Source organism: Macrobrachium rosenbergii, chromosome 1 (genome assembly GCF_040412425.1).
Source record: "Macrobrachium rosenbergii isolate ZJJX-2024 chromosome 1, ASM4041242v1, whole genome shotgun sequence".
In the NCBI taxonomy this organism is placed as follows: Eukaryota; Metazoa; Arthropoda; class Malacostraca; order Decapoda; family Palaemonidae; genus Macrobrachium; species Macrobrachium rosenbergii.
The window spans coordinates 28,356,169-28,382,182 of record NC_089741.1 but is presented as its reverse complement, the minus strand read 5'-3'; the positions used below and the strand labels follow the sequence as shown (position 1 = coordinate 28,382,182).

Sequence of the window (26,014 nt, the reverse complement as noted above, 5' to 3'; positions counted from 1 at the left end):
CTGAATAAATGATTTTGAAACCTATCTATTTTTGTTTTACTTTCTCTTTTTAATTATGAATTTTGAGACATCTAAGTTGGGACCTTCTACCTCAGCGGTTCCTTGCGGTGTTAGAATTTTCCAAAACCAAGTGAAAAAATTATAACTTACAAATTCTCTTTTCACTACATTACGAGGAACGTGTAAATAATAAAAATTTATCTTTTTTCTTTTTTACAAGCAATCAAGTCTTACATCAACACCCGGGTAACACCAGCCCCAATTCGAAACATCAGATCAGTCAATCATTCAACTTACTTCCATGTAGAATATTTGAGTGAGTCCTCCCGTCGAAAACCAGGCGTGCAGGAGACTTGGATGGCGTCCGTTGTCTGGTTGGCTGGTGGTACAGTTTTTTTCGGCAGGTCTGGTGGTCCTGTTGCGACTTCAAGGAAGGAAAAGGAGATTAATATCTATTTATCTGTGTGTCGATATGTGTGTGTGTATGTATATGTGTGTTTGTATGTATGTATGTATGTATGTATATATATATATATATATATATATATATATATATATATATATATATATATATATATGTGCACACATACATATGTGTGTGAGAGAAAATTAGATGACAATGTCAGTATTAAGTTAAAGAAGTTGAACAGCTAGGCTTGAAGAAACTAGGAAGAATGGGTAAACAAAAGGTCAGACAGCAGTGCAACTATTAGTACGAAGGACCACTGTAAGGGAACCTTTTGTCATTTTCGACAGTGCCCATTTTGAGCAAGTTGTAAGGCATTGCGGATAGATATAAGTCTCTGTTCATTCGTGAAAGATCTTCCGATTGAAAGGAAAGACTTGCAAAAAAAAAACAACTTATAACTTTTAATTTTGGAATAACAGAAGAAGTCAAGTTTGAATTCAGCCTCATAATCCATCAGTACTATTTCCACTGAACAGGCTATTTTGAATGTCTCGATATCTCATTTTTGAGGAAGGTCGTCTTCTTTTTCCTCTTCTTGCGAAATAAACTTAACTTTTTATTGCTTATAGAATAACATGAACTTCAACTCGAATTCCGCCCTATAATCCATCAATAACATTTCCAATGGACAGGCTATTTGAATATGCCTCGATATCTCATTTTGTGGGAAAGGTGTAGTTTCCTCCTCCTCCTCCTCCTCCCCTCTTCTTCTTCTTCTTCTTCTTCTTCTTCTTCTTCTTCTTCTTCTCTTCGCTCTTCGTCTCCTCTTCTTCACTCCTCCACATCTTCTTCTCCCCCTCCTCACTCCTCCTACCTCTTCTTCTCCCCCCCTCCTCCTCCTCTCCTCCTCCACCTCCTCCTCCCCTCCTCCTCCTCCTCCTCCTCCTGCGTCCCTAACACCTCAATCTTCAGCCTTCCAGGAGCATAATCTTTTTCAAACACTGCAACGCGAAAGGGAGTCGTTATAACCAACTCTTTTTCAGGAGACTTTTAATGAGGCGCAATTGAGTTTCGAGACGTTTTCCGCGCTGGAGGAAAGAAAGAAAGTGGAGGAGGAGGAGGAAGGAGGAGACAAAAAACTAAAAAAGAAAAAAGGAATCTCTCACAATTCATGAAACAGACCTACGCATCCTCGTCAGCGGGAAGAGGGTTGGGGTGGGGATAGTGATAGGGGAGGGGGTACCATTGATCCATCGCTGTTTCCCATATGCAAATGCTTACCCAGGAAGCGTTTTTGGGCGAAAAGGACGTTCGATGAGAGAGAGAGAGAGAGAGAGAGAGAGAGAGAGAGAGAGAGAGAGAGAGAGAGAGAGAGAGAGAGAGAGAAAGGTGTCCAGGAATGTTGGAACGTGCTCATAACCTCTTGGGTGAGACTGTAATTGGTGTCTGATGTGTTTTTTTATCCATGAAATTACTCGTATATTTGCTTCCTTTTAAGCAGAAGTTTTTGGGGATTATCAACAGTTTTGAAGTTAAGCTGTTTTTTTGTTAATGGCTATGTAATTTAGAAATTGTATCTTTCGTTTGGTTATGATTTATTTCCAGTAATCAAATTAGCTCTAAACTTGGCAAATTTTTCTGAGATTATCTTTACATTGGTATATGTGAAGTATTCCAGCCCTGCAGTTTTAAAGTTAGCGTTTCCTTGAATGGGTAAGTTATTTAGAAGTTGTTACCTTTCAACTGGTGAGGATTAATTTCAATAATCAAATTAAGACAAAAAAGGCTTTACATTTCCACCAAAAAGCAACTCTTAACCTAGGCGTTTTCATAAACCGTGCTGAAAAAAAAACACACACGCACAAATACGCCAGAATGGGAAAAGACCGGCGCTCGCGCGCGGTACGCGCACTGCCACTAATAAATTTAGCACCGCGTAAAACGGCTATAACCTTCTTCTCAATTCAGGAGATATCTTTTAAGCCAGGCAGCTACTCCGTTCCGGCTTCTTACCCCTGTGAATTCATAAAATCATTTTCCCTCCTTCGCTGAGGTTTTTATTTTAGTTTTTCTGTAAAAGAAAACTATTGTGCGGATATGTCTGTCCGTCTGCGCCTTTTCTGTCCGCCCTCAGACTTTCAAAAGTACTGAGCTGGATAGCTACAATTGCTTTGTTGATAATCCACCCTCCAGTCATCAAACATACCAAGTTGCAGCCCTCTAGCCTCAGTAGTTTAAGGTTAAGTTAGCTTTATAATCGTGTTTCTGGCAACGCTATAGGACAGAGCGTCACCCGGCCGTGGCTGTAACTTCATGGGCCGCAGACATACAGAAAAACTCGATTGTGTAGAAAACTTTGGCGCATTTTTTTACTTTGTTTTTCTCTCCTTCTGCTGAGGTTTGTTTTTCTCCGCAAGAGGCTTTTAATTTTTTCTCCGCAGAGGTTTTTTTATTTGTTTCTCCCGCTAAGTTTCTTCATTTTCTTTCCTCTTACCGCTCAAGGTTTTTATTTTTATCTCCTTCAACCGAGGTTTTTATTTTTGTTCCTTCTGCTGACGTGTTTTATTTTTTTCCTCCTACCTCTGAGGATTTTTATTTTTCCCTGATGTTTTTATTTATTTATTTTTGTTGCCTTCCAATGAGGTTTTAATTTTTTTCCTCCTGCTGGGGTTTTGTTATTTTTCTACTTCCGCTGAGGTTTTATTTTCATCCCTCCACTGGGGTTTTATTTTCTTCTTCCGCTGGTATCTATTTTTTCCTCCATCCCTTTGAAGGTCCCTTATTTTTCCCTCCTTCCGGTGAGGTTTTTATCAGCCACTTGGCAAAAACATTAGAAGCGCTGCCATCCCTTTGGGATGCATTATGGCCAATAGCGCCTAAGAATTTTGCATCCAGCGGTTGGCTACAATAGAAGAGGTTACAAACTCCATTAAGGCATCTCGAAACTTCCTCAAGAAACATATTTCCATGTCGGTACTCCGCTTTGTCAGTTTTTTTCAGTGTTTTCTTGTTTCTTGAAACAACAAAATCATTCAGATACGCATCGCGGATGAAAGATTGATTCGAATATTCTTTTTGGAAAAGTTTCTGCCTCATTATATTCTTGATATTCTGGACTGGAGCGATCAGAACTCGGTACTGCGGTCTTTTGTCTGTATTAATTCTCGTCTTTCTCGTCTCCTCTTTTGTTCCCCGGCGTGACTTCTTGACAAACTTTTAATCACCGTTGTTCTTTGTTATCATTCTTCTTCATCTTTGTTCGTTTTAATTTTCGGTAGTTTTGCTGTCGTTTTCGTTTTTGGCTGCACTCTATTTGCTGATGAATTTTCCCCCTGATTAAATTTTTAAGTACTGTAACACTTTCATTATTCTGAATTTCTATCTGATTATTTTTATGTATTTCCAAAACCAGGATGGAAAGAAAAATGAATACAAATTTGATAACTTATCTTAGTTTTATTTGTATTTGAATTTAAACTGAACTTGAAAAGTTAAAAGCGAAGATGCAACACATTACCATCCCAAAACAGTTTTCCTTGTTTTCAATCACTTGCTTACATTTTTGTCCGATTTTTCCATTAGTTTGTTAATTTATATTTGCTTTTCTAAAACTGAATCTCTTCATTGTGTATTTCCTGTTACCTTCTGTTACTTCTTTCAAATGAACACCATATTCTTTGGAAGCTTGACTGTGGTGGACTTGTTCCATATGAATATAGTTCATGTTCTGAATAAGTAATAATAATAATAATAATAATAATAATAATAATAATAATAATAATAATAATAATAACAACAACAATAATAACAATAATAATAATACACGTTTAAGAATTGCTTTATTATCTCCCTGTCAGGTTGGGCTATCGATAGCCGAAAAGATTGGTGTAATTTTAAATTGTAAACGTAATAAGGCTTTCTCACATTAATGGAATTTTTGACGACGCAAAGGCTTTACTCTCTTTAGAAACATCACACTCCAGACAAAATTGATATTACTGAATTGCATACTTGGTAAGTTCTAGGTTATCAGATGTGCTATTATTGTGTGTATTATTATTATTGTATTATTGTGTGTGTATTATTATTATTCAGTAGGTGAACCATATTCATAGGAACAGGCCCACAGGAGGCTATTGACATGGAATTAAAGTTTTCAAAGAATATGGTGTTCATTAGAAAGAAGTAACAGAAGGTAATGATAAATTCAGAAAAAGAAAAAGATCACTTATTAATAGAGGAAGAATAAATTAACAAATTAATAATAAATAGAGTGGGTTGATTTCTTGAGTGCATATCAGTGTCGTTCCTAAGTTACTAAGCTGTGACGCTAGTTATAGAAACTTAGTCTAATTGCGAGAAGTAATTTAGGGCTTTTGGAAAATACTTTTCGTTTTGTTTAAATAAACAAAACATTTTTCAAAACTCTTTTGTTTAAATAAACATATTATTGAATTAACGGAAAAAGAAGGAAAATGGAGATTGTAAATAAACTCTAGAGTTTTGAATAGGGAATCGATACAGTTATTTGCATAAGTTCCTTTTCAAGTTTGAAATTACTTTAAATTTTCTTTTGTTTATCTTTATCAAGTGAAAAAAAATAACGTTTCGATATACGAAATGAGAAAAAACAAGTAAAAAAAATTCGCAGAAGAAGTTCATCGGCGCAATCAAGTTTTTCTGTACATCGTATAATTAAGCCACCGAAAATAGATCTATCTTTCGGTGGTCACGGTATGATGCTGTATGAGCCGTGGCCCATGAAACTTTAACCACAGCCCGGTGGTGGCATGGCCTGTCATTATTGCCACATACACGATTATGCTGACTTTAACCATAAATAAAATAAAAACTACTGAGGCTACAGGGCTGCAATTTGGTATGTTTGATGATTGGAGGGTGGATGATAAATATACTAATTTGCAGCCCTCTAGCCTGAGGGGCGGACAGAAAAGATGCTGACGGACAGACAAAGCCAGCACAATAGTTTCTTTTTCAGAAAACTAAAAAGGAAAGATCAGTCATTTTTTTATATAATCTAAGCCAATGGTAGAAAGCCATTATGCTCAAGAGAAGACTGGCATTAAATCCCAATAAATGTTGCAATTCGTGGAAAAAGGATCTCAAAGATTTCACTACAAAAACAATCTTCTTCTTCTTCTTCTTCTTCTTCTTCTTCTGAAGAAGAAGAAGAAGAAAAGAAAGGAGAACGATCCTCTTTAATATATATTACACATTCATTAACCTTGAGGCTTTGCTATAAAAACTCGCGATCATTCCTCCATTAAAGCTGTGCAGTAAGTAAAATTTGGTAAGACTTAGAGGGTATATTGTGCGTAATATGCTTTCATGTCTTTTTATATTTTTAAGACTTCCAAGTAACTGAAGTACGTTTTGGGATCTAGTATTGGAAAACAATAAAGGAATCAATAAAGGAATATTAAATGGGGAAGATTTTTTGTTGAATAAAAGAGCCCATTTGGAACTCTCATGTCGAAAATATAACGGACAGAAAGACGAATTTTTCAGGAAATCTAGACTGAAATTTTTAAATAAATAAATAAATAAATAAATAGACTTTTTTTATCATTCTTGGTTTATGAGAAGGACTTCTTGAATTCCTTCCCGTACTAGTTCCTTCCCGTCCTAGTTCCTTCCCGTCCTAGTTCCTTCCCATGTTAGAAGACATTTTTTTTCGGGGAAATCTAGACTAAAATTAGTAAAAAACTTAAATAAATAAATTTTTTTATTATTCCTGGTTTGGGAGAAGGACTTGAATTCCTTCCCATTCTGAACATTTTCTTCGAGAGATCTAGACTGAAATTATAAGAAAAATAGACTTTTTATTATTCTTCGCTTAGGAGGAAAGGATTTTTAAATTCCTTCCTTTACTAGTTCTTCCCATCCTAGAACATTTTTCGGGAAATCTAGACTGAAATTAAAACAAAAAAATAAATACTTTTTATTATTCATGGTTTAGGAGAAGGATTTCTTGAATGCCTTCCTGTACTAGTTCCTTCCCATCCTAGTTTCATCCTATCCAAGAGGCAGAGAACGACAGGCTTTTTGTTTGAAAGGCCTAGAAGTAAAAAAAAAAAAAAAAAGAAGCGATAAGGGGAAAGTTTTCCATTCTCCTTGTTAAGAGAAGTTTTTCACGCTAATGAAAGTCTTAATGGGAGGATCTCAAGGACCACATTTATATATATATATAGTCCCCTTCCGTCCTGCGAAACGGGTCCTTAGGGCTTTTGGATATTAATGGCTGTAAAATGATAATTTATTCACGAGGCAGTTAGTGATAAGGATTTTCTTTCTGCCCTTTTTCTGTCAGAAGACATTTGTTATTCATAGTTTTTCCTCGGCTCAAGAGACTCGCTGAATAACCTTCCCCCACCTTCAGTAAATAGATGTATGGTCTTATTTGTACAGTCAGGTAAAAGAAGAGTGGGGGAGATGAATGATAGATAACTAGGCTCTATTTTCGTTGCTCCTACTTTTATTAGGTTTTTCTTTGATCTGCTTTTGTTCGGTTTGATTCGTTGATCCTACTTTTGTTGGCTTTAGCTTCGTTGATCCTACTTTTTGTTAGCTTTAGCTTCGTTGATCCTACTTTTGTTAGCTTTAGCTAGTTACTAATAATTTTATTTGTTTGATTTGGTGCCTCTCTGTTTTATTAGGTTTATTCGTTGATCCTACTTTCATTGGATTTTATTCGATGATCCTAGTAAGGTATTATTCGTTACTCCTACTTTTATTAGGTTTTTTTGGTGTCCCTACTTTTATGGGTTTATAGGACATTCGTTGATCCTACTTCGACTGGATTTTATTCGATGATCGTACTTGTATTAAATATTAGGTCTTATTCTTTATACTCCACTTCCATTAGGTTTTATTTGGTGCCCCTACTTTTATTAGGTTTTGTTTGGTGCCCCTAACTTTTATTAGGTGCCCTACTTTTATTAGGTTTATTTGTTGATCCTACTTTTTATTAAACATTGAGTTTAATTTGTTTCTCCTACTTTATTAGGTTTCATTTGGTGCCCCTACTTTTATTTTCTTTTACGTTTTTCTCACATACGTTTTTGCTTTACTTTTAATCGCTTTTATTTTCCTCCTCTCCTGCATATTCTTGCCGTTTTTTCCCCGCTTATGCCCTTCACTCCTTGCTTTTATTCCTTGTCTTTTTTTTTTTTAAATCCCCTCTCTGCCTTTTTTTTTTCTTTATGTAACTTCATTCGAAGCACATCGGAATTCCACCGGCCGAAGAAAAGGATCATTCCTTTCTTTTCCCCGAAAGAGAAATGTTACAGATTATTATTATTATTTCTCGGAACGAAACCGAGCAATTCAGGACCCAGTTTACGCCCTGCGTATGTTTCATGATCTAAATAGAAATCGTATTCGCCTCATCTAGCATGAACTGGCTGTACAAATAAGACGGTTCCTTGTTTTTTCGTGTTTTGAGGAGGGAGGGGTGGGGGTTGGGGAGGGGGCGGTTAATTGCAGCAAGTTTCCTTTATCCTAGAATGAGCATCGAAGTAATTTACACACTCGGATGGACGATATTCGCCAGCAATTTGTAAAGCAGCGTATTGACTGAGCGTATCATTTTCCTGGCCGTCAGCCCCATCGACATAGTTGATGAGATGTTTACTTCAGACTGATCATCAAAGGCTCTCCGAGAACTTGCTGTTTAACAACGTTAGTCAGGAACCCTTGAGGCTCGTATTCATTTTATGCAATGCGAGGTGCCAAGATGGCGCCTGAACCTGTTGAAATCGCGGTGGTTGGCCGATCAGTTTGTATCAACACTTCCAGGTGGCGTTAGATACGTAGACTATTTGGATGGCGTTCGAAATATTGAGGTGGTTTGACTCTGAGGTTTTGACTGAAGAAGGTTTTTGTAGAAAAAGTAGTGGGTAAATTCAAACTAAGTTTTTGTAATTTTTTCCTTACGAGAAGAACAATCTAGATTTCCATTGAATGTTCTCTAGTTATCTTGAAGCTATTGAGGTTTAGAGTGACCTTTTTTACACTGATGGTTGGAAAAAGATGGATAGATTCAACAGGTTCTTGGAATAAGAACTGCTTCGTGGTTTTGCTTTGGACTGAATTTCTTCCTGTAGTAAAGCTCCTTTGACTGAGCTAAATATTATGTGACTAATGGTTCTGGTAACTGGTTATGTAAGTAAGGCTATAAAATACACCTTGCGGTCTTGAAAAATCCGTATCAGAATTCCCCGATTCAAAATGCAAATCTAAAAAATGTTGATATAATATCCAAGTGGAACAAATGTGTAATAAAAAATAATAGAAAGGTTGATCTTCTTCGTTTAGGATCTTAGCATAAAAAAATGGTTTCAGTATTATTATTATTATTATTATTATTATTATTATTATTATTATTATTATTATTATTGTATTATTATTATTATTATTGAGAAGTAATGATTTTAACTAGACTATTGAATCCCATTCTAGTGAGGCATCGATGACTTGGGATGTCGTGACGCCAGTTGGATAAACCTATAAACTAGCCTATAAAGATCGATACCGTTTTCTAAACTCTCATGAGGTTCGCCGGAATTTGGTCTTCAACGAGACGTGAAAATTGAAGGAAAATAAGTTATAGAAGTTGCACAGCTGTAGGTGGGAGAAACTGGGAAAACGGATGTAAATGAAATTAAGAAACTGTTGTGAGCAGCGCCTCATGTGGTAAAATACGTAAATAGAATTGACCCAGGCATAATGCGGTACGGTTGCGTACCGAAGCAGTTCTAAGCAGCGCTTCGTGACGGGCTTCAAAATGATAAAGTTGATTTTTCTCCTTTGAAAAAGTTATCCATTTTCTCTGCTGATTCTGTATAAGCAATTTATGAACCAATCTTGGCAAATAACTCGACGTTTTTCCCTTTTACTAGGAATGGCATAGGCCTTCAACAGCATATATAGAATGTCTTAGCAATCTTTAAACTTTCCATGTACAACCGAGCCCCGCCATTGATTAATCTCCCAGTTATTGTTCATTACTTCGGATTTTCCCTCTTATAGGGCTCAGGCATCCCGTACATAAGGTCAAAAATTTATTTAAAAAAAAAGGCTTCGTGTCATTGTTCGGTCGTATAAACGCAAGAGAGGTCGGGGCAAACAAAGACTCGGGTGGTCGTGAAATGTTTGTTTAACAAATAACTTTTCCCCGTATTCAGGACATTTGCCGTTAAAATAGGAACTAATTAAAGCATGTTTGTAAGTCATTCTTCCACCGGTCTGGCATTTGAGATTGGAATTTAATCCTTTTCTTTACTTGGTTTTCTTGGACCTCTCTCTCTCTCTCTCTCTCTCTCTCTCTCTCTCTCTCTCTCTCTCTCTCTCTCTCTCTCTCTCTCTCTCTCTCTCTCCACAGGTCAAATCGTGTGGGTATGTGTGTGTGTTTTGAGTTCAAAAGCTCTTGCATTGTTTGTAAAAAGAAAATCATATTTATATTAAAAATTAACTAGGCAACACAATTGATAATGGCTGAGGTGATCAGCTCCTTTGTAACAAAGCATCTAAGATGGAGATAAATCCCACTCCTTATTCCCCCATAAACAAAATCCAGGAAGGAGTTAATCCATCAAAATCGGGAAGGATAAATCACAACATCCGGGACGGAGATAAATCCACTCCTCGTAAAAAGAAAAATATATATTCCACAATGGAAAAATCCATTCTCTACTTGCGGTAAATAAGAGAAGTCAATATGGAATGAATCCACTCCATACTCCTCATAAAAAATTATTATAAAATGAAGATCTTTGTAAACAAAGGAATATAAAATATGGATAAATCACACTTCGTGTTCGTTGTAAACAAATGATGCAAATTAGGATGAATCCCACTCCGTGTTCTTTGTAAACAAAAAGGAATACAAAATGAGGAGATAATCCCACTCATGTTCTTTGTAAACAAAGAATACAAAATGAGAAAATTACCCCCGTGTGCTTTGTAAACAAAGGAATACAAAATGAAGACAAATCCTCCATGTTCTTTGTAAACAAAGGAATACAAAATGTTGGTAAATCACTCCATGTTTTCTGTAAACAAAGGAATACAAAATGAAGATAAATCCACTCCATGTTCTTTGTAAATAAAGAACACAAAATGAAGATAAAATCCCACCCGTATGCTTTAAGCGAGAATACAAAATCGAGACAATAGGTAAATTTTATGGACCAAGGGGGTTACAGTTACCCCTGCATTGTTGGGCGGGTGAGGGTTGGTGGTAGTGGTTGAGGCAGCGGAGGGGGTGGTAAGGTGGAATTCGTATGAAAGGCCGCTTTCCATATATAACAGCCGAGGTGGTCTCTTGGAGTGCGAAACATTCCGGCGGATATATGATCTTAGCCCGACCTGTCCCCCACCGAAATTAACGTCAGGAGATCGAGGGAGAGAGAGAGAGAGAGAGAGAGAGAGAGCAGTGGGTGATGTTAACGCAGACATTAAAAATTCGCTCCAGAAAGCAAGCATTCAAAGAGAGAGAGCTAATGGATGAAATGAAGGAAAACCAGAAATCACATAGATATTGAAGAGCACAGTAAAAAGAAAACGTATTTCTAAGAACTTTACATTCTTAGCATTGACTTTACAGTTATGAGAGAGAGAGAGAGAGAGCAGATGCATCGCTGCCTGGCAGCTATGATGGTGAGCTGGGTTGGCCTGTTCGCCGATGCTGTTGAAGGCCCAGCAGAGCAGAGTCCGTAGTCGAGTTGGCTCTTGGGAGCATAGCGGCTATTGACGTGAAATCCTGAGAAGAGGATCATCATTAGAGTTTAGGTTCATTATTATCTGAATAATCAGTTCTGCTGTCATTTGATGATGCTGTGAAGAGTGTAGGTTACTGAGCAGTGAGGTAAAAAGTGTATCCCCGGTTCGATTCGCGAGTTTAATTAGGAGTGAGATCGTGTTCTGAAGAATTAATGATTTCGTCGTATTGTTTGTAATACGCAGACATTTAATCTCGTATTCTAAAGAATGAGTAATGTCATTGCTTTTTCTTTATAATATGCCGACATTCAAATAGGGTAGTGTTATTTCATTCAAATATGCAGGCATTCAAATGATGTTATTTCATTCTTTATTATACAGGCATTCGTGTTATTTCATTCTTTTTATAATATGCAGGCATTCAAATAGGGTAGGGTGTACCTGCGGGGTGACGGCCGACGCCGGGATGGAGCAGATGCTCGAGGTGTTGTTAAAGTCCATCGGAAGGTCACGGGTCCAGGGTTCGCCTCCACCTCGCAGGTGACGCTTGCCGGCTCGTGAAGGGCGGTGCCGTATATCGTCTTGCTGTGCCGCTTGCAGTAGGGCTTGTCTGAAAGACGCAGGGGAGGGGAGGGTGACGGTGCTAGTTGTGTACGGAAGCTTTAATCTGAGTTCTCTCTCTCTCTCTCTCTCTCTCTCTCTCTCTCTCTCTCTCTCTCTCTCTCTCTCTCTATATATATATATATATATATATATATATATATATATATATACAGTATATATATACTGTGTATATATATATAGTGTATATATATAACTGTGAAATATTTTCTGTTTAAACAGAATTCCATCAAATATAAAGAGCCCATAGAAACGCCAAAATGTGGAAAATAAAGGCTATATTTCAGAGACCAAACTGTCTCTCTCCTCAAGACAAGTTTGCCTGAGGAGAGAGACAGTTTGTCTCTGAAAATATAACCTTTATTTTCCACATTTTGGCGGTTCTATGGGCTCCCCCTTATATATATATATATATATATATATATATATATATATATATATATATATATATATATATATATATATATATACTGTATGTGTGTATAAAAAATATATATAAAGATATTTAAGATTTTTACCATGTTGTTAGTCAGTTGTTGTGGGTCGTTGTCAGGTTGAAGCGCGCGCCTGAGAGAGAGAGAGAGAGAGAGAGAGAGAGAGAGAGAGAGAGAGAGAGAGAGAGAGAGAGAGAGAGAAGCAAGGAAGACTCAAAATATTGATAAGTGACTGGAGCGATTATTAGTAGATCTAATAAACATATGCCATCATACCGTGATGAAGAGTGGAAGTGGTCTAAACCATTCATTAGACATTTATAAAATGAAATATTCTCTCTATTAACAGTGGGAATATAATGTTGTTTACATGAAACTAGTCTTCCATCAACCACACAATATTTAAAGTATATTCACATGTAATTTTAAAGTATTTATCGTTATATCTTGATTATCGGGTTTCAGTCTGTTTTAGTTTTATTTCTCTTTTATTTCCCTACTATTACTGTTTTGGTCTACTCATAGCTGGAGAAGAAGGTCCCTTATTTCAGGCTGGCTTGCATCACCTGTCAAGCCACCTCTCCCACTTTCGTCCTTTTTTTGGGGAGGGTAAAATAATAAACTTCACACTGGTCAGTTCGACGAGGCTCTTCCAACCCTCTACCATGTAGCTTTGGATACAGTCTTTCAGAGTCAGTGTCATTCCGTATAAGCAAAAATCCAATCTTTTGTTTTTCTTATTTGTCTTCTCCATTACTCGTGCTATTTCAGTTTGTGCATTCCAGTGTGTGTAGGGGCCGATATATGCATGTATGCATATGTATGTATATATATATATATATATATATATATATATATATATATATATATATATATATATATATATATATATATATATATATGTGTGTGTATTTATATATATAACATACATTTACATATATATATATGTATGTGTGTATTTATATATATAATATACATTTACATATATGTGTATTTTTATATATATATATATATATATATATATATATATATATATATATATATATATATATATATATATATATATAAAGCTTCAGTACCTCTGCCTATCTAATTTAACTTTACCTTAGGAATATCTTTACGACCGAATGGAATTATGTATGATAAGCGCATCTACCTCAGCCAGAATTCCTTTTGGGGGTAAGTTATTCCCAAAGTAATATGAGTTTGATATGAAGGGGGTATTGTGCCATAATATTTGAAAGTATTAGAATATCACTTGTAAGTGTGGGTATATATATATATATCTTTGTATATTAATATGTATAGGTATATATATATATATATATATATATATATATATATATATATATATATCCCACAGGAAATATCCCACAAATTTCCTGTGGGATTAAACTTATACAATGAAGTCAAATTATCTACTGTGATTTTTAAACATATATATATATATATATATATATATATATATATATATATATATATATATATATATATATATATATATACACGTGTGTGTGTATGTGTGTGTGTAAAATTTGCATCCATACACAGAAGGGTATAAGAACAACTTGGTACACAATATTCACAATTCTAGTCGGTTAATGCTGGCATTCTCTGACTCGAAAGGAATTTGAAATCTCCCTCAGCATCCCAGTAACGTTGGAAAAAATATTTCAACCAAAGACTTACACATTTTCTTACTGCAATACTTTCCCACGTCCAGAACTGCCACACTCGTTCGAAATTGCATTGAAGAGTCTCAGGAATGTATGAAAGTATGCGTAGGCAGCTCTGTCGTAACTGTACCACTTCATAGACCCGTCGTCTTCAAGAATCCGTCTTTTGAAATCTGCTGTGTGTTTTGTCGGGTATGTGATATTTCGATATTTCGGTCTGATTGAGGATTTCTTTTAGGAATGAATATTGTTTTTTTTTTTTTTTTTTTTTTTGTCTCTCGTGCGAGTGTAGGATGCAGGCTACGTAGGTTGAGGATGTATGTGTGTGGGTTTCACTGCTTGATTTGATTAGAATGCCTTGTGGAATTATGTATGTCTGTCTGTCTGACTGTCGTGTGTGGACGTATGTAGATATATATATATATATATATATATATATATATATATATATATATATATATATATATATATATATATATATATATATATATATATATATATACTGTATATATATATATACACATATATGTGTGTATATATATTATGCAGGAATAACTCAGATCTCAATTCCTGTTTTGTAATTGTATCTTGAAAATATGTAACCTGATTCCATGTGAAATTGCATGAAGTAATTCATTGGAAAAAGCCCACCGTTGCCTCAGATATCAAATTGGATTATATACTTACATACATACATACATATGCATATATAAATATGTATACATGTATTTATATATACGTATGTATGTATGTGTGTATGTGTAACTGAATCACGAAAATATGGAATGTGATGAATATATATATATATATATATATATATATATATATATATATATATATATAAATATATATATATATATATATATATATATATATATATATATAAATATATATATATATATATATATATATATATATATATATATATATATATATATATATATATATATATATATGTATATATAAAGGCAATGCCACTAAGGAAAGAGAAACGACGGAGTGGTGTTAAGCCTTTGGACTTTTATATATATATATATATATATATATATATATATATATATATATATATATATATATATATATATGTGTGTGTGTGTGTGTGTGTGTGTGTGTGTGTGTGTGTGTGTACATATATGTGTGTATAATATATATATATAAAACTGTGAAATTTCCAAATATGTAATTCTCAACAATTGTGACCTCCACTCCGGAAGAAAATGGACAGGGAGAGAAACTGAGCATCAATTATTCAGGCGCTATTCCCAAGTCAACGAGGACTGCAAATTCAAAACAGGAGTGAAATGGTTCTCTCCGTCGCTAATCAGATTAAACCTGGCTGCCTTGAAAACACAAGAACCCTGTCCTCTCCTCTTCCGAGAGAGAAACACAAGAGCCTTGTCCTTTTCCGAGAGAGACAGAGAGAGAAACACAAGAGCCTTGTCCACTCCGAGAGAGAGAGAGAGAGAGAGAGAGAGAGAGAGAAACACAAACAAGAGCCCTGCCCTCTCCTCTTCCGAGAAAGAGAGAGAAAAACACAAAGAGCCTTGTCCTTTTGGAGAGAGAGAAACACAAGAGCCTTGTCCACTTCCGAGAGAGAGAGAGAGAGAGAGAGAGAGAGAGAGAGAGAGAGAGAGAGAGCCTTGTCCTTTTCTGAGGAGAGAGAAACACAAGAGCCCTGTCCAATCCTGAGAGGGAGAGAGAGAGAGACAAGAGAGAGAAACACAAGAGCCATGTCCACTTCAGAGAGAGAGAAACACAAGAGCCATGTCCACTTCAGAGAGAGAGAGAAAGAGAGAAATAAACACAAGACCCTGTCCCTCTTCCGAGAGAGAGAGAGAGAGAGAGAGAGAGAGAGAGAGAGAGAGAGAGAGAGAGAGAGAGAGAGAGAGAGTTTCCACTTGGGTACTTTACAGGTGAATTTCCTGACGTGCGTTCGATTGATGATGTTCATTGTTCTCTTCTTACCTATTCCTTCCATATTTTGTCCTGAAATTTGTTTTGTAGCCACCATTTTTTCTGTACCTCTGTGGAATCCATAATCCTGGAACATAGCCTGTCTCGTTGGACTACTAAATTTATCAAAAAAAAAAAAAGTAAAGAGCCGATTTTCTCTATTTTCTACTTTGGTTATATAATTTCATCGTAAAAGTGACAGGTCTGATAGTCTCTTACTTTCTTTCTGTTCATCATCTGGCTCGTGAATTCCCTAAAAGGAGTTTATTAGTTTAATAATTTGTTAATTTATTTTTACTTTTTAATAAGTGATCTCTTCTTTCTGTATTTTGCTACTTCTTTCTCAAGAACACCTTCATAATATTCTTTGGAAGCTTGAATTTCAAGTCAGTGGCCCTCTGGTGGGCTTGTTCCATATGAATAGGGTTCATCTTCTGAATAATGATAATAATAATAATTATTATTATCATTTAGTCACTACGACGAGAATTTGAAGACGACAAGCAGAAATAAGGAAAGGCTACCTTAAAATTCTCGGAAAAATATTCCGTGTGAAAACAATGCGTATATTCTTGGTCTCCAGTCCTGTATCGGAAGTAAAGTTAGGTGGAGCCTTTGATAGGTTATAATGTAATCGAAGCCTTTTTCAAACCAGAGGTGCTGGTGCTTCTACGTCGATTGTAAACAGGGAATGACAGACCGCAACAATTGATGTTCTTCCTTCTATCACAGAAAAAGCTTTGTGGTCTATTTCGTGTGAATCAAGTCGAAGTACATTTTGTTCTTGTTGCTGTTGTAGATATACAGATTCACTAATGTGAAATCATCTTATATTATTTCTCTCTCTCTCTCTCTCTCTCTCTCTCTCTCTCTCTCTCTCTCTATATATATATATATATATATATATATATATATATATATAATATATATATATATATATATATATATATATATATATATATATATATATATATATATACATATATTATATATATATATATATTATATACACTCACACACACACACACACCTCCGTTTTATATCTTTGATACTGTGCCTGAAGCATCTCCTGTTTAGCAGATTTATACGTATCATTTCTGCGTCCTTAACTCTCGCTTGCAGTAAATGCGAAGAAGAACCCTGAATCTTTCGAGGCTTTTGCAAAGAACCATATCAATGGACTTCCTCAAGAACCTAAGAACCCTCGAGAATTTTGCTTGAGGAGAAACCGGCGTTTCTTGCGTTTCTTTGGGGCCAGAATCCGACAGATAAGAGGAGTACCGCCCTGCACCTCTCTCTCTCTCTCTCTCTCTCTCTCTCTCTCTCTCTCTCTCTCTCTCTCTCTCTCAGTCCGCAGTCACATGCAAATATTCCTAATTATCTCGGGAGAAACGTCTTATCCTTTTCCGCTTGTTTAAACAGCCTTTCGCAGCCTATGTGCAAAGAAGGATATTAGGTAGGAGCTGCGAAGGAGCTCTCCTTTGCTGGATGAGGCGCTGAGGAATCTTCTGTGGCTGTGGTGCCTTTTTCTGCCAAGTTCGAGACACTTCGTGGATTCAAGTATAGTTCTCATCTTATATAAAAGGTTTTACCACACCGGACTTGGTGTCTTTGTCATTACAAAATCAGTTAAGTGTCTCTTTTTCTAGTTTTTAAAGAAAAAAATTCAATTCATCCCTATTTTGACAAATGGCGTAACACAATTTTTATAAGTTTTGAGTTTTTCAGCCAAAGTGACTCAGTTTTTGATACTCTACAACAAAAAAACTTCAGCTGTCTATGTTGTCACATTTTCAAACCAAACTCCCTCAGAAGACGAGCTAATTAGAAGCTCTGAATATCAAAATTTTGAAGCCCATTTTGTCAGAATGGGAAAAAATGGCATATGCCAATTCGTCAAACTAGGGACGAATTAGGGTCGGTTTGGCCACCGAAGTCCAACGCGGTCTCTTTAATTTTATTAGAGAATTCATGGCATCATTTACTAAGAAGAAAGATGAAAGAAGTCAATTTAGAATCGATTTGGTCAGCTGTGTCCGCCTCATTTTCATCATAAAAATCCCGAAGCCATTCTGACCTCAGGGCATCTCTCTCTGAAGCTGAAAATGGAAGAAGTCAACTGTCTTTCATTTCCTTTGTTTACAAGCTACGAGATAATAAAAGTGACATATTACAAAGGCCTATAACTTCACTCGCCCCGAGGTGCGTTTTTGAAAGGATTACGTCATAAATCATAACTAATCTTCCTGCATCGTAAAGCGGTCTTTCCGGGGCAGTAAAACGGGTGGATATGACCCCTTAAATGGCTTTCGGGCCGTGGAAAGTTCCTCTTTCTCGTTTTCCTCCTTTGTTTATGTAAACAGTAATTATGGCAGCCGGGCGTGTGGGTGCAAGATGAGTCCACTGATAACATTTTAACTTTTTGAAAGGTGTATATGTCCTTTTTTTATGCACGGTCTTGTGGGGGAGAATACTGTGTATATTTCAGCCCTTTTAAAAAAAGTTTTCCAGGACCTCCTGTTAATTATATCAGCTGGGTGTGTGGGTGTAAGATGCAGTCCACGATAACTTTTTAACTTTTTAAAAGAGCTATATGTCCTTTTTTTATGCACAGTTGTGTTGGGCAGAATACTGTATATAAAGCTGCCGTTTTAAAAAGGAATTTTCTAAGACCTTCGGTTAATTATGTCAGCAGGGCGCGTAAGTGCAAGATGCTGTCCATTGATAACTTTTTAACTTTTAAAAGGAATATATGTCTTTTTTTATGCGCAGTCGTGTGTTGGGGGCAGAATACCACATAGGTTGCTGCCCTTTTAACGAGAAAATTTTCTAAGACCTGCAGTTTAGTACAAGATGCTGTCCATTGATGACGTTTTAAAAGTGTATATTCCTTTTATTTTTTTTTTTTTAAACAAAACTGTGGTGCGGGGCTTTATCTGTCCGTCCCTCTTTTTCTCTCCTCCCTCATATCTGAAAACTACTGAGGCTAGAGAGGAATGCAAATCGTTTATGTTGATTATCCACCCTCAATCATCAAACATATCAAATTGCAGCCCTCTAGCCTCAGTAGTTTTTATTTTATTTAAGGTTAAAATTAGCCATGATCGCTATAAATGCCAACAACACAGGCCACCACCGGGCCGTGGCTGAGAGTTTCATGTAGCATTATACGCTATACAGAAAACTCGATTGCGTCGAAGAAACTCCTGCGCTATTTTTACTTGTTAATTTTAATGGACAGTCTTGAGTTGGGTCAGAACACTGTATATTGCTGCCCCTAAAAAAAAAAATATATATATATATATATATATATATATATATATATATATATATATATATATATATATATATATATTATTTTTTTCCAAGACCTGCAGTTTTTATTCGTCCGTTTCCTTGGGAGAGACCCGTGTCCATACGTTGGTCCATTTCAAAACATTTAGGTAAAATTGGATTTCACTATCTCAGGCGGACAGCGCTGCACGATGGCCCTCGCGTGATTCACGTTCCCGAAATCTGGTGCTATTTCATATCAGCTTGTAAACAACCTTCCTAGAAATTGACGATTTAAAGGGAAAAAAAAAACTTCCTCAGTCTTCGAACTTTTTGGACGTCATTGTTTCTTGATACTTTTATAGATTATGTGGGGAATCATATGTTTACAAAGTGGTTCTTCCTGTTATTTTTTTTGGGGAGGCGCTATTTTCCAGAATTGTAGATTTTTCTTCTCCATAATTATTGTCTTTTATTATAGAATACTTAAACTAATTAATCTGTGTTATTAGAAGCCTTACTTTTAACTTAAGTTTTAAGCAAACGTTTAATAGCTGTCAGTTTCCCATCTTAGAATATTTACATTAATGTTTCGTATGGAGATTATTTACATTAATTTCGAAGCCGACTTTTATTGCTTATATCAGTTTTCCATTTGAGATTATTCACGTTTCTTGCATATCCTACAATAGTGAGAAAATGTACATTGAAACTCGATGTCCACATTTTCGGGTGTCCATAATTGTTGAAGGAATCTTTACATAAACTTTAGCAGACTTTGCCATATGAATCCCGTAGGATAGTGCCGTCAGTGCACCTCATGCGGTGCACTGTAGGCATTACTAAAGGTTATTTGCAGCGTCCTTCGCCCCCAGCTGGAACCCCTTTCATTCCTTTTACTGTACCTCCGTTCATGCTTTTCTTCCATCTTACTTTCCACCCCTCCTAACAATTGAATCAGTGCAATCGCGAGGTTTTCTCCTGGTAAACCTTTTTCAAATCTTTCTACTGAATTTTTCTTTCACCACTGAATGACCTCATAGGTCCCAGTGCTTGGCCTTTGGCCTAAATCCTATATTCTATGTATCTATCTTTGCCATACGAAGGGTAAATTTCTGTTGTTCCCAGTCTCTTTCAAAGTACATTTAATATGCTTTTCAATTTAACAATAATTGTTGTAGTAACTATGTTTCTGCAAACAAAAGAAATACGTTCGATTTGCTTATTCATTGCAAAGTGTTTTTTATTTTGAGCCCATTCGTTTTTAGTTTATTTTGTTATCTTTTATCATCCTATTTTGTATGGATAACACAGAACTACGATGTTGTATATTTGAAAAAATTGCCTGATGCAGAAACCGATAAGTAAATCAACAGGCCTGAAAATGTTTCATTTATTTCTTTACTTTCAACTCACTCGTGTTCAGCTTACTTTGTTATATTTTATTCGTAAGGATAACACATAACTATGATATGCTATACTTTAAAACTGCGTAATGCAAAAGCCGATAGGTAAATCAGCAGGCTTGAAAATGTTTCATTTATTTTTTCATCAACATTTATTACTCGATTCTTAATGACCCAAACCCAGACGTGCACATGACAGTATTTCGTAACTAGAACGCGGCTTAATGAGGAAGCCAATAAACGAATCAACAGCGGTAGTTTAGTAAACGTTTCTGTCAACAACGTCCATGCAAACGTTTCTGTCAACAACATTAATGCGAATGTTTGTCCCAACGTTAATGCAGACGTTTATGTCAACGGTATTAATTTAAACGTTTCTGTCAACAGTATTAATGCAAACGTTTCTGTCAACAACGTCCAAGCAGACGTTTCTGTCAACAACGTCCATGCAAACGTTTCTGTCAGCAACGTTAATGCAAACGTTTCTCTCAACAACGTTAATGCAAACGTCTCTGCTAATAATATTAATGCATACGTTTCTGTAAACAAAGTTAATGCAAACATTTCTGTCAACAACGTCAATTTAGGAACAGTTTCTGTCAGCAACGTCTTTGCAAACGTTTTCTGTCAGCAACGCTAATGCAAACGTTTTCTCTCAACATTAATGCTAAACATTTCTTCTGGAAACGTTTCATCCACGATTATCACGTGCTATTCATCCTGGAGCGCCTCTCCCCATTTGTTCGCCTTATCTTCTCCTTTCAGTCCTCCTCCTCCTCCTCCTCCTCCTCCTCCCTCCTCCTCCTCCTCCTCCTCCCCTTTTAAGCAACTCGCCTGCGAGCTGTTTATGTCAAAAGTGAGCGAGCAACGAGTTGCCCAGTCCCTGGGAGGAGGCGTTATTAGTGTCATTGCAAGGACAATTACAGCCTAATGACCCCATTATGGTGGTCTGTTAGCGGTAGCGACGAGACACTGTTCTGTTAGCGTCGTAGGTGCCATGCACCTCTCTCTCTCTCTCTCTCTCTCTCTCTCTCTCTCTCTCTCTCTCTCTCTCTCCTGCCAAAATACGTATTTGAGACAAAAAGAATTTTTTCCCTTAGGAGTTCAGTACATAACGAGTATTCCAAATTCTCTCTCTCTCTCTCTCTCTCTCTCTCTCTCTCTCTCTCTCTCTCTCTTAGTGCTCTCTCTCTCTCTCTCTCTCTCTCTTCTCTCTCCAAAATAAGTATTTCATAAAAAAAGGATTCTCTCTCTTAGTGCTCTAGTGCTTAGTATTCTCTCTCTCTCTCTCTCTCTCTCTCTCTCTCTCTCTCTCTCTCTCTCTCTCTCTCTCTCTCCAAAATAAGTATTTCATAACAAAAATTCTTTCCGCTTAGTACTTTAGTAGTATCAGTATTCTCTCTCTCTCTCTCTCTCTCTCTCTCTCTCTCTCTCTCTCTCTCTCTCTCTCTCTCTCTCTCTCTCTCTCCAAAAATACGTATTTCATACAAAAATTTTCCCTAGTAGTTCAGTACATTACAGTATTCTCTCTCTCTCTCTCTCTCTCTCTCTCTCTCTCTCTCTCTCTCTCTCTCTCTCTCTCTCTCTCCAAAATAAGTATTTCGTAGGAAAAGGATTCTTTCGTCTTAGTACTTTAGAACGTAACGAGTATTCTAAATTATCTCTCTCTCTCTCTCTCTCTCTCTCTCTCTCTCTCTCTCTCTCTCTCTCTCTCGCATCGTGTGTTTGCATGGTCATTAAAAAGCTTTGTAGTCACGCAAATGATAGCCCCCATTCCATTTTCATACAGGTGAATTTGAAAGCGTTTAATTTAACTCTCAGAACAAGCGAATGTAATATGATTTTTCTGGAGGCCGTAGGGGCTGGCTTCCTGAGTTTCTCTCCAGATTTTTTTTCATTTTAGTTATTTGCAAGATTTTGAATTATCTACGAAAATTACCATGAATTTTTGTAATTCTCTTACGATGTACACACAATTTTATTTCATTTCTTCATCACTTCTTCAGAATTTGCAATACGATTATTATTCATTTATATGAAAAGCGCGTAAAATATCCGTCGATTTAACATATCAGTTGGAAATATTGTCTAGTTTCTTAATTGCTTATTTCACTTCCGTTCGTGTAACTTCGTTGACTTTTCTTGAGTTAGTGACTTTTTACTCTGACTAGATATTTTTAGCGACTAAATATGTTCTTTTTTCTTAATTTGCGAGAGAGAGAGAGAGAGAGAGAGAGAGAGAGAGAGAGAGAGAGGAAGTCTGTATTATATGATTTAATCCACTGATTGTATGTATATAATCATAGTTCTTCATAAATTCATTGATTTACTACCAACAGAATTAAGTAAATTTTCTCCAATCTTATGTGAGTGTGTGTATGTGTGTGCATATATGCATATATATATATATATATATATATATATATATATATATATATATATATATATATATATATATATATATATATATAATATATTATACAGAAACCAAATCATACATATACATAAATGTTTGCTGCACACGAGAAGGATCTTTACCTTCAACTCACATGCGTGGATGTTGCATATTAGTATTTGCTAGCATTATTTGTTAAGCAAATACATGCCGAAGTAAATTCAATCATGTTTAGAGAGGCGGATTATGTAAATACCAGAACAGCCTGAGTTTAAAATCCGTGAATTTTTACTTTCTGTTCAAGTGGAATTTCTCTCGTTTTTTTCTTGTTGCGTCTTTTTTTTAATGATTTTGTAGCCTTTTTTTTTTTTTTTTAAAGGGACGATTTTCTTGTCTTTATTTTAATGACCGATTTATTTTTCTTCATGACCGATTTTTTGCCTGTTTTTATGGGCGTTTTTTTAATTTCAGGTTTTTTTTTACTTTTTTTAATGACTGGTTTTTGTTGCTTCATTTTTTTATGCCTTATTTTCTTTGTCGCCGCTTTTTCTATTACTTTTTTTTTTTGCCTCTTCTTTAATGACCGATTTTTCTTGTTTCCTCTATGTTTTTAATGACAGATTTTCCCCCTTTTTAATGACGGAGTTTTTTCGTTATTTAGTTATCTGGAGTGTTCCTAAAGTACTTTAAGTCATCTACGAACGAAAAGTAAAACCGTATGATACAGGATAAAAACGCTGTTGCGATTTCCGGAATAACATTTCATTATTGGAATGGGAAAGTCATTCAGAACAGAATAAAATAAGCGACGTTACACATCGTGAACCATTTAAAATAGAAGATTAAGAACGTGAACGCTAAATAATTTCGGTACACAGTCCAGTCGAGAGGACTGACGGGTATATTACCAGTAGAAAATTTTCTTGAACTAAGAATTGAAGGATAAAAAAAATTAAGCTGAGAAAGCTTAAATTTATAGTGTTGTCAACAATTCCGTTAATCAGGCGATAGGTGAATTCCTTAAGGGAGAAAGGCAAGCGACGATAGAGGAAATTAATTAGAATATACGATATTGGTAATTAATTTGAGCCCAACTCCACCAAAAATTAAACAGAAGAAAAAAATAACATTAGTAAATCATTGTATCCGAACGCCTATTGGTTGGTTGTCATACATTATAACATACGATATTGATAAAAATTTATAGCGCAATTCCTGCTGGATCTTTTTATCCTCAAAAGATAATTTTAAACAATGGCAAGTAAATAACTTTTATCCTACTGGATGATTGCTATCTATAATATAATGAGATAAAACATGCATGTATCTATATTTATATATATGTATGTATGTATGTATGTATGTACAGTATTTATGCATATATGTATATCATAAAATAGCCACACAACTGTATGTGTGTATATATATATATATATATATATATATATATATATATATATATATATATATATATATATATATATATATATATATATATACATACACACACACACACACAAAAATTACTCGTATTACGCTTCAGTAAGAAGGAATCTTAACCATTCCGTTTTATTGAAGCTTAATAAGAAATAACTTGACTATATATACTGTATATATTATATATATATATGTGTGTGTGTATGTTTATGTATATGTATATATATATATATATATATATATATATATATATATATATATATATATATATATATATACATACAGTATACTGTATATATATGTTTACTCACATTGGACCTTGAGTTCCACTGGCTGGCTCTCCCCGTCGCCCTCCAGGTTCTTGGCTCGACACGTATAGAACCCGGCCGAGTCTCGTATGATCTTCTGCAAGACCAGCGTCTGGTTCTGGATGATGATGCCTTGCAGGACTCGATGTTCTACTGGTGAGCCCTGTCGGAAGAGACGGTTGGAAGGTGTTAGGATGAGTTGAGTTGTGTGATAGTCAGTAATTAAAATCGTTAGTTGTGGTTGTAGAATCTGGGTGTACACGTCACACACATAAGGACTGGCACATAAACTTTCTCACACACGCACACACACACGCACATATAAACACGCACACACACACACACACACATATATATATATATATATATATATATATATATATATATATATATATATATATATATATATATAATGAGAGAGAGAGAGAGAGAGAGAGAGAGAATGAGTTTGTGTGAAAGCTTCTCTGTGTGTAAAGTGTTTGTATATATATATATATATGTATATATATATATATATATATATATATATATATATATATATATATATATATATATATATATACATACAGTATATTATAGGAACATTTTATGCCGTTTATATTCATAAATACCTCTCTCTCTCTCTCTCTCTCTCTCTCTCTCTCTCTCTCTCTCTCTCTCTCTCTCTCTCTCTCTCTCTCTCTCTCATGCATATACATCCGTACACACGTAAAATCTATGCCTACATATCATAAGGGTTGAATTCATGCCACAGTTTTTGTCCATAAAATTTATGGATTGCCCAATTACTCTATTAGTCAGCCATACACTATCGGGTGATAATAAAATCCAGTACCCTATGTATTCCTCGCTGATAAACTATGCAAATTTGTCAACGATGAGTTAATGGAACATAGAATCCACCTTTTATTTGGGCTCATGTTTATTGCACATCTCTTTTCTTTGGTTTGTAGTTTTCTGTAAGAGAAAACTATTGAGATAACTTTTTCTGTCCGTCCTCAGATCTTAAAACTACTGAGTCTAGAGGCCTGCAAATTGGTATAATGATCATCTACCCTCGGTCATCAAACATACCAAATTGCAGCTCTCTAGCCTCAGTAGTTTTGATTTTATTTAAGGTTGAAGTTAGCCATGATCGTGCGTCTGGTAACGCCATAGGACAGGCCACCACCAGGCTGTGGCTGAAGTTTAATGGGCAGCGGCTCATACAGCAATATACCGAGACCACCGAAAGATAGATCTATTGTCGGCGGCCTTGATTATACGCTGTACAGAAAACTCGACTGCCCATTTTACTTCTTTTTTTTTTTTTTTTGGAGATATTTAAAAAATTAAGATTTTTAATCTGTTGTTCTCGGT

At 35.6% G+C, this 26,014-nt stretch overlaps 1 pseudogene; it reads right to left on the bottom strand.

Moving 5' to 3' along the window:
- The window catches only part of LOC136839924 (hemicentin-1-like), an 843,194-nt pseudogene that overhangs the window by 92,890 nt on the left and 724,290 nt on the right, over positions 1 to 26,014 (bottom strand).